The following is a 14,126-nucleotide window of genomic DNA, read 5'->3' as shown; positions in this document are numbered from 1 at the left end:
TGGTATGGGGGCTTCAACCTGGGACTTTGGAGCCTTGGGCATGAGTGTCTGTTTGCATACCTATTATGCTATTTACCATCTGCCCTATATTGTCATTCTTTATGTTTAAAAACATTATTGATTCTTACTAAACTACATTAAGTGTGACCAAGTCACATTTTGCAGATAAAAACCTGATTCTGCCAAACATACTTTGGATTGAATTATCTATAGGATAATTGCTTCAGATGAATTTTTTTTTCACAACTCAACAGCACAAAACTCACATTAAAATTTAAACAGATCTGGTCATTAATTATGAATCATTTTAAACCCAAGGACTCTATTTTTTTTTAACTTTAAGATTGGATGACTGCATCATCAACATTACCAAATGAAACACAAGTTCAAAAAATTTGCCACATAAGTCTTTGGTGGTCAAAATTACTTGCACAATAACACAGAGATCTATTTGGTTTTTTGCTATGCTACTATTTGCACTAATGGGTAAAGTTCTGATGCCTTAACATTAGTCATATTCAAAACCATAACCTCTCTGTTAACAAAAAAAGTTATTTCATTTATGAATGAATGTCTTTGCAGCAGTAAGAATTGATGTGTCATGACCATAACTTTGAGTGAACATTTTCATAGTCCATAAGATATTTAATGTGTAAAGTGTACTTCTGCTGTATATGAGTAGAAAGTGGTTGTCTTGAGGAAACACTCTTGTGCCATTTGTGTTGCAAGCTGTACTAGCCATACTTGGAATAGAAAGAATATTTAAATATGAAAGTTCAAATGAAGCACTGATTATTCAGACCTGAATTTTTGGCAGATAGGTTTTTGTTTTGTTTTGTTTAGTCAAAAATTAGCAAAGCATGTCTCTTACTGCAAGGAAGACAACTGAGAATATTTATTGGAAATGACAGTAAAACTCGCAAGCAAAAATTCAAATTTTGAACACTTAATAAGGATTGGCTGCTGCTGCTTCTCCTAGTTCCCTTCCTCCCAGCCCTCCCTGTCCTCATCATCATCCTCCTCCCCACCGCCTCCATTTTTAATTGCCACTGGGGCTCAGTGTCTTCACTGCTCCCAGTGAGTTTTTTTTTTAATATAGTCAGAGAAATTGAGAGGGAAAAGAGTGATGCCTGCAGCACTACTCCACTGCTCATGAAGCTGCCCTCCTAGGTTGAGACCACCACGGGCTTGAATTCTGGTCCCCTTGTGTTTGGTAATGTGTATACACTACCAGGTGTACCACCACTCAGCCTTAAGATTTACTTAAAGAGAAAGATAAAAGCACTGCTTCTCTGAAACGTGATGGTGGGAAACAATCCACAGGGTTACTCATGCAAGTGCTGTACTCTACTTGCTAAGTCATCTCCATGCGGGGGGCGGGGACTGTTTTTGATGGCAGTGATTTGTTATAAAATGAAATGTGAAATCTGAAGAACTATAATAACTGAACAAGCATGTTCCAAATGCCCAGGGCAATCTATACCAAATCCAAGCATAACCAAAAGGCTCATATAACGTGTAAGATAACCCAGTGGACTTCAATGTAACAAGTATAATAAAACTTAATTGATGAAGTTCCACAGTAAAACATTTAAGAAACCATCACTTTTCAAATCATTCACTGTTAGCATAGTGTAAAGCATATTCATAATTGTCTCAAAGATGGTTAAAGTATTTTTTAATATTTATTCCCTTTTATTGCTCTTTTTATTGTTGTAGTCATTGTTGTTCTTTGTTGTTATTGATGTCATCGTTATTGGATAGGACAGAGAGAAATGGAGAAATAGAGAAAGATGGGGAAGACAGAGCGAGGAGAGAAAGACACCTGCAGACCTGCTTCACCGCTTGTGAAGCAACTCCCCTGTAGGTGGGGAGCCAGGGGCTTGAACCGGGTCCTTACACTGGTCCTTCCGCTTCGCGCCACTTACGCGTAACCCACTGCGCCACCGCCCGACTCCTGCTTAAAGTATATTTTTCGTAATAAATCTGTGGGATGTCATAGGAAAGAACATATGACATACTTACTGATTATTCAGACCTGAATTTTTTTTTTAAATTATCTATTTGGGGAGTCGGGCGTTAGCACAGCGGGTCAAGTGCAGGTGGCACAAAGTGCAAGGACCGGGAGAAGGATCCCGGTTCGAGCCCCCGGCTCCCCACCTGCAGGGGAGTCGCTTCACAGGCGGTAAAGGAGGGCTGCAGGTGTCTGTCTCTCTCTCCTCTCTGTCTTCCCCTCCTCTCTCCATTTCTCTCTGTCCTATCCAGCAACATCAACAACAACAATAATAACTACAACAATAAAAGAAGGGCAACAAAAGGGAATAAATAAATAAAATTATCTATTTATTTGATAAGAGACAGCCAGAAATTGAGAGGGAAGGGGAAATATACAGAGGGAGGGAGACAGAGAGACACCTACAGCACTGCTACTCCACTCGCAGAGCTTCTCCCCTGCAGGTGGGGACTGGGGGCTTGAACCCAGCAGACCTGAACTTTTTCATGCTTAAAGTAAATATTGTAACACTTTGAATGCAAATGCAGATAGGAAATTCTTTTGTAATAACTTGAATAATAAAAAACTGTCACTGTAAACAATATATACTACTCAATAATCTTTTTTAAGTGGTCAGTTATCATTTAAAATGTCATTTATGGGAGTCGGTCAGTTGCACAATGGGTTAAGCACAGGTTAAGCACACGGCGAGAAGCATAAGGATCCCAGTTGGAGCCCCCGACTCCCCACCTGCAGGGGAGTTGCTTCACAGATGGTGAAGCAGATCTGCAGGTGTCTTTCTTCCCCCTCTTTGTGTCCCCTCCGCTCTCCATTTCTCTCTGTCCTATCCGACAATGATGGCAGCAATAACAACAACAACTATAGCAACAAAAAATGTCATTTATATAAAAATGTAGGGGGCCAGGTGGCAGCACATCTGGTAAAGCATACACACTACAGTGCACAAGGATCTGGATTCAAGCCCTTGGTTCCTACATGCAACGGAGAAAGCTTCATGAGTGGTGAAGTAGAGCTGTAGGTGTCTGTCTGTCTCTCTCTTATTTTTTATTTATAAAAAGGAAATATTGATTAAACCATAGGATAAGAGGGGTACAGCTCCACACAATTCCCACCATCAGAACGCTGTATCCCATCCCCTCCCCTGATAGTTTTACTATTCTTTATCCCTCTGGGAGTATGGACCCAGGGTCATTATGGGGTGCGAAGGTGGAAGGTCTGGCTTCTGTAATTGCTTCCCCGCTAAACATGGGTGTTGGCAGGTCGATCCATACTCCCAGCCTGTCTTTCTCTTTCCCTAGTGGGGTAGGGCTCTGGGGAAGAAGAGCTCCAGGACACATTGGTGGTGGTGTCTGTCCAGGGAAGTCTGGTTGGCATCCTACTAGCATCTGGAACCTGTTGGCTGAAAAGAGAGTTGACATACAAAGCCAAACAAACTGTTGACCAGTCATGGACCTAAAGGCTGGAATAGTGCAGGTGAAGAGTTGGATGGGGGGGAGTGGATCGTCTCTGTTTTGCAGATAGCTAGTAGGCATATTCTAGTTATATTCCAAAGGGCCTGTGGCTATAATAGCGTTTTGTTTGTTTGTGGGTTGTTTTTGTTTGTTTTTTGTTTTTTGCCTGAGACTGAAGTCTGATATGCAGGTGAATCCTAATTATTGTCTGGGTAGATGATGTCATGGCTAGCAGAAGGACCAGAAAGCTGAAAGGGAAGAGAGTAGCTCCCTAATATGGAAAAGTGGTATAAATATTGTTGATTGTAAACCTCATCGATTTGATGTGATCTGGGGCCCATAATTGGCTTAGGAGCCTATGTGACCTCTGCATCCCTATAGATCTGAGCTCACATTCTTTGGTCATAAGTAGGAACGTTCCAAGATGCCCCAGTATCAAGAACCATCTTCCTCAGGTGTAGCATAGAGTATGTTGTCCAGTTTCCCTCCAGAGGATGGAACATTCTCTACCATTGTTGATCCAAGTTGAGCGCAAGGTTCTATGGGGGCCCACAAAGGGGTCTGTTGTGTTGTTCCTGATAGAGATGACCAGTAACAATGGAAAGGGATTTATTTGAGGTCTAGGCCCATCATGTCTGTTTGTGAATCTCAGGACTCCTCAGTTAGGGCCCCAGCTGATGGAGTGGCATAATAGTGAATAAAGAGTCATTGTTAAAGTATGCGTTAAAGTATGTCTCTTGCCCTTATTCAGCTTTTACAGTCCTTGCTTTGATGAGGTTAGCTTTGGGGTGAATCAGGGAAGTATAATAGAAAATAGGTGAGGAGGGTATCTAAGTCTAAGTAGACACTATTTCATTAGGAACTTTATACTGACTCACTATAGACTATTGTATATTTTTGCTGTCAGGTATTTATTTTGCCCTAATTTATGGATACATTTGAACATATGCTTTATCTTATGGGACCTGGTCTATATCTAGGTTTTGGGACTTTGTTAGGAAGTGAACCTCCTGGAATAGAATTAGAGAATACTATGAAAGGAAAAGTCTCACCCGAGTAATGAGGGTGAAGGGTTGACATTCCATGCCTGAAGTTTCTGAACATAGTCTGAAGTGAAGCATGCTGAGGTAATAGTTGCGTAGATTAGTTTGGGATTGGCAGATGCGATATCATTTGGTATGAATTGAGAGAAGCATGCAGGAAAGTGAGCCCCACCCTAGAGGTTCCAGGACTGGGGGAAATATAGGCTCTATAGAGGAAGCGGGAGGTTCCTGCTGTTTTAGGGTTTAAGAAGACAATAGATAGATATTTCTGTAATTAAATTATTTGGTTATTGGGTTAACTTTGAAATATCCCTTTGTTAGGATTTGCTGTACCATACACAATGTCACCATAATTTATGTCCTTTGACATTATTTGTATATAGCTGTGCCACCGGTTGCTTCTGTTCTCCCTGGTCTAAGCTTTTAAGACAGTCATTTATTAATGGGAAAGATAGGAGGAGAGAGAAGGAACCAGAAATCACTCTGGTACATGTGGGATTGAACTCAGGACCTCATGCTTGAGAGTACAGTGCTTTATCTACTGCGCCACCTCCCAGACTACTGTCTCTCTCCGTCTCTACCCTCTCATCCCCTCTCAATTTCTTTATCTATCCAATACTAAATAAAATAATTAAAAGAGAAAGAAAAAAGTGACATTAAAATCAATAAACATGCAATGGATTTATTGTTGTCTTTAAATAAATAGATTAAAAATTCCAGGGAGCAGGTGGTAGCACATACAATAGAGCAGACATCATGTGCAAGGACCCAGCTTCCTAAACTTTCTGTCAAGTCTCAATTTCATGTTAGTTTGGCATCTGTTTTATGTTAAATCCCTTTGTTTTGATGCTTCACTTACTATGGGAGCCATTGATTTATTTTGTAAGTCATGAAGGTGTGTAAAATCATGTTTCATTAAAGGACAATAGATTAGTGTTATTGAGGTGTGTCATTAAGCACAGTGGGAGAGACCTCTATTGTATATGTCACACATGGAAAAAAATATACCTGGTACTGGGTGTGGTGGAGACCATGACGTGTGAATGAAAGTTGGAAGAGACTTTTAAGTTACTATGTCTAGATCTTGTGTTCTGTGTATTGCACTAATACTCCCATGCAACTCCCATGCAAATTAGGGTGTGTTTCTTTCCTTCCTTTCTACTGTGACGGGTGTGTACATTTGCCAGTGCCCCCGTGGGGAGGGGGGCAGGAGGGAGAGAGAGGACTTTTTAACTTTATGGATTTACTTGGAGAGAAGGAGAAAGAGAACATGCTTGAGGACTTTATATATACAAAGAAAACATAGGTTTGTTTCATTGGCGTTCTGTGATAAATTTGGAATGCAGTATAAAAGTTGTTTTCATCCTTTGGCTTGCTTATAAAGATGCAAATATTAGACAGTCCTTGCTACCATTTTCTGTTTGCAAAAATCTGTTTGCAGAACAGTTTTCATTTCACACAGTCACACACATGCACAAGCACTCAAACATACTTCTCTTGCCACTCTCCCTCACCCTCACTGGCCTCTACACCCACACATACCTCAGATGATGAGTGAGACATTTTAGAAGGCTACAAAATGGGCCAGAGCCTGAATAAAACTGGTCGAGCTACTGATAGAACAGTCTTTTGGGGAGTGTCCTACTATTTATTGATTAGAAGATGGATGTTTTTGAGGAGACTACCATTCCTAGAACTTTGACTAGAGTGTTTCACAGTTTAAATGAACTGTTTTATGTTATGGGGGAATCGATTTTCAAATCAGTGTCTTGGCACTGACAAACTTTACTCTTATCAGAGATTATCCTGAAGTGCAGATATAGATAGATAGATAGATAGATAGATAGATAGATAGATAGATAGATTACAAGTAACTATGAAAGATATGGTAGCATTATCATTAATTAAATTAATAGAACTTTTTGTTGAACAGACACAAGTGATTTGAAACATCAGTGTAGCTGAAAGAAAGGTAAGACTACTAAAACCCTACATTTCTGGTTGAATACTGATTCTGCCTTCCAAGCTGAGGCAAGTATCTGTGCTCTGATTTTCTCTGCCTATCATTAGCTTGCTAACACATATATTGACATATATCCATCCTACCAGTTAACTCAAAGAGCTTGAGTTACTTACAATGCCATATATTCCCTGACAGGTCACAGACAGAAAGCAAATTCAATGCTGCTTTATAAATGGAGAAATTGAGACTGGAAAGTTGAAGAGGTTTCGAATAGTGAATGAGTCAGCAAGAGAGACAGTTGGAAAAACATTTTGTCTGGCTTCTGCCACTATATTTTTTCTGTTTTCAGTTGTGGTGCCTTTTGATAATTCATGCAGTTTTGTGATTGGTGAAATAAAGTGTTCCCATTACAGAAGACAGAATGTGATCCAGTGTCTGCTAATGGTGATTAGTGATGAAAGCAGGCAAATGCTGTCGCATAATGCATACTCTCCCAACGTTTTTCTTTTCTTTTCCTTTTTTTTTTTTTAAATTTTTAATATTTATTTATTTTCCCTTTTGTTGTCCTTGTTGTTTAACGTTGTGGTTATTGATGTCATTGTTGTTGGATAGGACAGAAAGGGAGAGAGGAGGGGAAGACAGAGAGGGGGAGAGAAAGACAGACACCTGCAGACCTGCTTCACCGCTTGTGAAGTGACTCCCCTGCAGGTGGGGAGCCGGGGGCTCGAACCGGGATCCTTATGCTGGTCTTTGCGCTTTGCACCACGTGCGCTTAACCCACTGCGCCACCGCCCGACTCCCTTCTTTTCTTTTTTTAACACAAATCAGTGCATTGTGAGCTGCCTTTTTATCCAAGAATTCATCATGCTATCCTAAAATTGTTTGATTTGTTTATAAAGGAATGGGGAATCTCTTCTCTTGCTTTGATTCTGATTAGGTAGATGGAGCATATAGTATGTTGTATATTACAGCCCAGACAGATTCTAATAATAGAATGATGTGATAATGTCCACCACTAGCTGTGCACCTTATTGGAATTAGACACGCTTATGCACTTGTCTCATTTAATCGTCACAGCAACCCTTGAAGTATAACAGGTCCTTGAATAATATTTCAGTATAATATTGATTATGAAAAATGCATCCCAGCAAGGGCCATCATCTATGTAGTTTGCACCCCCCCATGTCTGGTGTGTATTTTTTCTGCGTGTTCAGGTTTCCCTCCTACATCCCAAAAATGTGGGTTTAAGTTCATTCATGAAGCTCAATGTGGGAATCACCTGCCCAGGGTAGATTTTTGCCTTTTACTCTGAACTACCAGGATAGGCTCCAGTCATCTATGAGCCATCACTGGAATAAGAAGATTGGAAAATGAATTAATGAATGCAAATGATTATATAATGCTAAAAATGTTTAAGGTTTTTAATGAGATGTTGGAGATTGTTTTTTCCCCTAACCTGAAAGAAGCCATAAGATTGTAACATATCAGTTGGCCCAAGGGAAAATTGGTTTTCTTATACTTCATTTCACTTAAAAATCCCAGTTTCCAAGAACCTATCAACCGTGTTAAGTGAGGATTCATTGCATATGAAATAAACTCCATTTTATAGATAAGGAACTTCAGACTCAGGAAAGCTAAACAGTTTGTTTAAAATCACTCAGATGAGACTTCAAGTCTGTCTGACTCCTAAGACCTTGGTGTTCCCATTGTGCTCCCATTATTTTCAGATGATTGGCTTGTCCTGTGAGAAATGAACTAATAAGCCTACAACAGTACTATAGACAGTCTGGCCTCTCTCACAGTGGGCAATCACAACTAGACATGTGCTTAATTTAGCAGTTAACTGCTTAGATGTGCTCAACCAACTGAAAAGCAATAAAGTGATGGGGGGACCAGTATTAAGTTTTTAGGACTGGGGAGTCAGCTCAGCCAATTACCACATAGAACTTGTATGTCTCAGAACTTTGGTGTATGGATACCATATATGACTTTGAAACTATACCACTGAAAACATTTAATTATTTCCACCAGGGTTAGTGGCTGGCACTCAGTGCCTACACTACAAATCTACTACTCCTGGCAGCCATTTCCCCCCCTTTACTTTGTTTTTGTTGAAGAGACGGGAAGAAATTGAGAGAGAAAAGTACTGCTTCACTGCTTGTGAAGCTTCTCTCCTGCAGATGGGGACCAGGGACTTAACCCATGTCCTTATTCATGGTAATAATGTGTTTTACTGGGTGTGCCACCACCTGACTCCTACCACTGAAATCTTAAAAATTTTGTAAACCATTGTTAAATAGCTAGTAGCAATATTTTTTTAGGAGAACTTGTATGTCTGAGACCCCAGAGGCTACAGGCTCAATCCCCCAGACTCAGTTATGGCAGAATTTAACAGTACTTTGGCCCCTCTCTTATTCTCAATAAATAATCTCTTTTAAAAATAAGATTTGTGTTTAGTAACATATTTTCTATGGGAAGCAAGACGTTGATGCTTGTAATAAAAGTTACAGCACCTAGCAAATTGAATGTAAACGTATGAAAGCATGAAGAAATATGGACTGAAATGTGTAATAACAAAGCAGATAGTCTGAGACAGTTGTTAACTTGCCTTTCAAAGTAATGTACTAGGGACAAGTGATTTGGGCACTGGGGAGAAGCTAGTTCTATGTGTTCTAAAATAAGCAGGTTACTTGGCTAATGTTCAAACTCTAAATAGGTATGTGGGTTGTAGCTATTTAACCTGAACCAATGTTAAATTCCATTGTGTTCTTGGCATTATTTGATTGAAGTTGAAGTGGAAAAAAAAAACTTTTATCCAACTATTATGGTTTATCAGAATGTATTAATACTTGATAATCTACTGTGAGGCTGACAGGAAGGGGATTCTTAAGTATTGTATCATTCTTTTGTCAGGGTGTTCTCTTTTTCTAGTAGGAAGTGTTATGACTTGCTCTCTAAAGTTGCAATTGTAAGAAGAATGTTGGGTTTCCAGATTGGCGTTCTGGGCGTGGGAGGTTCCTTCTATTAGATCTGCAGCAAAGAAACAGGTTGGCTCTCCTCGCAGAAGGGTAACTATTTTGATATTATTTTGTTAGGTTCAAACTTTGAGATTATTGAATATCTAAGTAAAAATTTACTATAAAAGCTTGAATTTTTTACTATCTGGTTGACTAATTAAAAATTGAAAGGTACTTTCTAAATCTTTTTTCTCTAGTTTAAATTGGTTTTAAGATGAGTGTTTGAAGCTTAGAATCTAAACTGCAATTCATATATTCTGTCTTTCATTTATTTGGGGAATGCTTTTTTATTTGATTTTGAATTCTTAATTGTATGGCTATATATAGTTGTATATATTAAATTAGGTGCCCAAAAGTTTGAATCACAGAAACTTTATAGGAGGGGTGGGATTTGAAATGCTTTTTGATCTCTGTTAAATGTTTATTCTCTAAAGTCTGAAATAGGAATTGAAGTAGCGATCCTGAGAGAACATGCCATGACTAGAGAATGGTATTCTACTCTTCCAAAAGGACAGTCGTCCGGTGTTTGTTTGTGCTTTACAAAGTACATGAAAATAATAGATGGTTAAGCTTGGTAGCGGTGTTGTAACTTAGTGGTAGTAATACAAATTCACCAGGATTTACCATTACATGGTGATCTTAGAAATTTTACTTTTCCTTATTTCTGTATAGTCAGTAACATAAATCCAAGTGCTTTGAATTATAGATAAACTCTCAAATAGGTTTACTTACAAATTCATATACATATACAAAGTAGCAAGTATAAAACAAGAATCTAGTGTTTTCATTTAACAAATACTGTGTTTGGGTACTTAGAAATAGAATATGTAACTCAGAAGGAGATACTTTCAGTGACTAATAGATAAGTTTTCAGGTTCCAATCTGTGCTGAATTTCTTTTTATGGGGAGGCTAATGGTTTATAGTAGAGTGAGCTGAATTTTTTTTCCCTAGTGATTTCTGAGTTGTACAGCACAATATTACATTTTCAGTTGAAGCATGTTGGCTAGCTTGATCTTGCCTTTTAGTAAGGTTGTTCTTGACTTCAGTGTTAATTTTCATAGTAAAGGTAAATGGAAATAGCCCTCAAGTGTGAAGGTTAATTAATTTTATTAACAGCAAATGTATTTTGATATTTCTGGAAATTGTATAGAACTTTATTTGGGAAATAGGAGATTTATGAAGTTATATGTCTTTGACTAGACATTTTTGTAGGGATGAGTACTGTTGTAATCCAAGGAATTATCAAAGATGGGGAAAGGAGAGTGTGTTTTGCGATTTCATACACTAATGTTCATCACAGGAACAGAGGCTTTAGAATAAGAATAACACAAATATTATATATGTACAGACAGGAATTTTAAGAATGTCTTCAATCTGACTAAATTGAATAGAATGATTCTATTATAGGAAAAGCCATTACCTTATTTTAAAATAGTAACGAGAGAGAAAGGGAAACTTCTACTTAATATGGAGGTCTTTAATACTCCTCCAGGAAATGACACAGAATTGGCTACCCTTTGGGCTTTAAGTGATTCGTAGATATTGGTACTTGAAAAAACAAGATCAGGTAAAATGTAACATAGAATACAATAGAGGTATTTCCAGAAAATAAACTTACATCTTAAAAAACTAGATATGGTGCTATCACAAACTGTCTGGAGATTCCTTTAAAATAATTTAGGAAACCAAAAGATAGAAAAGGAGCGAAGAAGAGGGGGTAAAAATTAGAGATGACAGAGAGAGCTAATAGATGAAGCAGTTGTGATGAAATCTTGATAAATACTGATAAATATAGATATTTATCAGGATCTCGACGGGGATGGTTTTATGGGTGTTTGTTGTTCTGTTTTGTCTTTTGATCATGTTTTAAAGTTGTAAAAAAAAATAACAATTACAGCTTTAATTTGGAAAGTTTGCATTTATTTCTAAAATTTGCAGGTTTGCCTGACATACGGTACACATTATTATAAAAGTGGAATTCAGTGTATGATTGCTGAAGTTGTTGTAAGTAGGCACAATTTCTCGATTAACAAAATATCTTGCTGTTTGCCTTTCAGATAAATTCAAAGGACAGGTTATCACATGTTTTAAGAATTTCATAGAATCTGGAACCATATCCTATAATCTTATAATCTTGTGATCCACTACTAATCACAAATAAAAAATGGGGGGGAGAATTTAATACTATCTTGAGATTTTAAACAAGAGTAGCTAAAGCATTCATCTGTGACAGGTGGGAACATTATTATATTCTGAGTATCATTTTTTTAAATTTTTTATTTATAAAAAGGAAACACTGACGAAACCATAGGATAAGAGGCATACAACTCCACACAATTCCCACCACCAGAACTCTGTGTCCCATTTCTTCCCCTGACAGCTTTCTATTCTTTAACCCTCTGGGAGTATGGGCCCAAGGTCATTGTGGGATGCAGAATTTATCATTTTTAATTATTGATCTTTCCAGGGCCAGGCGGTGACACAACGTGTTAAGCAAACACACTACTGTGCTCAAGGACCCTCAGTGGAACCCCCAGTCCCCCACCTGGAGGGGGGAAGTTTTGTGAGTGGTGAAGCAGCATTGCAGGTGTCTGTCTCTGTCCCTCCCTTCTCTCTTGATTTCTGGCTGTCTCTATCCAATAAGTAAATAAAGCTAATATAAAAAAAAAAGATTATAGGAGTACACATACACATACACCCTACCTACCTCACTGCACCCACCAAGGATATGCATTTTATTTTATTTTCTTAATTTATTTTTATTGGGGGATTAATGTTTTATAGTCAACAGTAAATACAATAGTACATGCATAACATTTCTCAGTTTTCCACATAACGGTAAAACCCCCAATAGGTCCTCTGCCATCATGTTCTAGGAGTCTTTTACTTTAGTGCAATACACCAACTCCATCCCAAGTTCTGCTTAGTGTTTTCTCTTCTGATCTTGTTTTTCAACTTCTGCCTGTGAGTAAGATCATCCCATATTCAAGGATATGCATTTTAAAATCACTATTTAGCCTGTGTGATATTTAAGTCTGTTCACTTTCACTCTACTTGCCTCTATCAGAGTTTGTTTATTCACCAAACATTAGTAGATTGCTTATTGTAAGTAAAGATAAAAAGTCACATGGAATGCCAGTCCTTCTTTCAAGGAGTTCGCAGACTTTGGATCAGGCAGAGTCATAGGTGGTCATAACATACTGAAAGGGCTATAGGAGTTGGGGAAAGATGACCTTATGGTGTACCTCCTTGAAAACAATATAAACAAAAAAAAAATTGAGACAGTATAAGTAGTTGTTGGTATTAGTTTAACTTTATGAAGTCCCCCCATGCATGACTTTGCAAACAGTAGTCTTCTCTATTTCTCCTCCCTTCTTATACACCAGGTGTGGGAAATATCCAGTACGCATATGGTCCATAAAATCATATGGTCTGGGCCTGCCAAGTCAACTGCAGGTGGGCTCACAGTTCAACACATCTAGAAGCTTTCTTCACACAGCATTAAGTGCTAATTTTTTAAGTTGATAACTCTTATATGGCCTGTAGATGATTCTGTAGAAGAAAAGATGCCTCTTGCTGTTATAAACCTGTCAACTTCTCCAGTGCCTATGCAGGTGTCAGAATAGTATATGAGCAGAAAAGAGCAAAATATTCACATGAAATAATAAGCTGATATTCTGTGTTTCAGCAACATGACACATGCATTAATCACATGTGAGGTCCTGGGTTCGAGCCCTTCCTTGTATTGCATTAGATAAAATAAAGAAACAGTCAATTAATGTTTTAAATCTCCTTTAAGCTTTTGGTCTATCCCAGGCAAAATTGCAAAAATTGCCAGACAAAATAGGCTGCTACTTTGAGTTAGATAAAGGATAGAATTAGCTATATGTCACTGATAGTACCTTTCAGAGTTCCTTTCTCAACTGATTTAGCATATTTTGTCATAGAACTAATAGGTGAGGTTACTCAGATCACTTTACAGATGTCCCTGAAATGGCATGCTGTGCTATCTGAAATGTCACATTTTATATATTTTAGCAACTGGGACTTGTGTATGCATAATTCCATTGTTCCAGGCCAAATTTTTATATATATATGGAGAGAGAGAGAGTCAGAGAAAGATACCACAGCACCAATTTCCTCTAAGTGCTGTCGTATGTCCATGTGGCATGGGTTGGGCGGGGAGGTGAGTCTTGACTTTGACCTTGTTTATAGTGGGGTAAGTGCTCTACCAGGTGCAAGCTGTTTTGTTGGCCCCTATATTTTAATTGGAATGGCTTTTAGAAGAATAGTTGCTAAAATTCTCAGATTTATGTTCCATAAGCCAGTTACTTTAGTCTTGGATCTTGAATATTGTATAATCTAATAGCATCTAAAATGATGCCTTATGTGAAAATATTGTCAGTTTCATTTGAGGTTATCTAGTGATGTTCTTTGTATAGTCTTGCCATTTTGCTGCTGAATGTCAGGTAAAGTTATCCAGAAAAATTCAGCCTCGAAAACAGCCTCGCTAAGTAAAACACACTCATGTTGAACATTACTTTTACCAAAGTTTACCTCCATATTGACTATGAAAAACAGTTTTTGTTAGTGCCATGATGTGAGAATAATGAACAGAAATGTCCTTCATTATTTTT

General features: G+C 38.1%; 1 protein-coding gene across 5 annotated transcripts in view; it reads left to right on the top strand.

Moving 5' to 3' along the window:
• Positions 1-14,126, top strand: part of PLS3 (plastin 3) — a 105,728-nt gene that overhangs the window by 23,979 nt on the left and 67,623 nt on the right. Inside the window, exon 1 of one of the 5 annotated variants that reach the window (XM_060182807.1) lies at positions 6,458-6,480. The exons of 3 other annotated variants lie outside the window; for them this stretch is intronic. The gene's annotated coding sequence lies outside the window, so the exon portion shown is untranslated. Of the gene's footprint in view, positions 1-6,457; positions 6,481-9,475; positions 9,540-14,126 lie in introns of those variants that run through there. One more of the 5 variants, XM_060182805.1, reaches the window with a different exon arrangement.

The sequence above is a fragment of the Erinaceus europaeus genome, chromosome X (assembly GCF_950295315.1).
Source record: "Erinaceus europaeus chromosome X, mEriEur2.1, whole genome shotgun sequence".
NCBI lineage: Eukaryota > Metazoa > Chordata > Mammalia > Eulipotyphla > Erinaceidae > Erinaceus > Erinaceus europaeus.
Note: the sequence above shows the minus strand (reverse complement) of the source record. Positions and strands in the feature narration are given on the sequence as shown.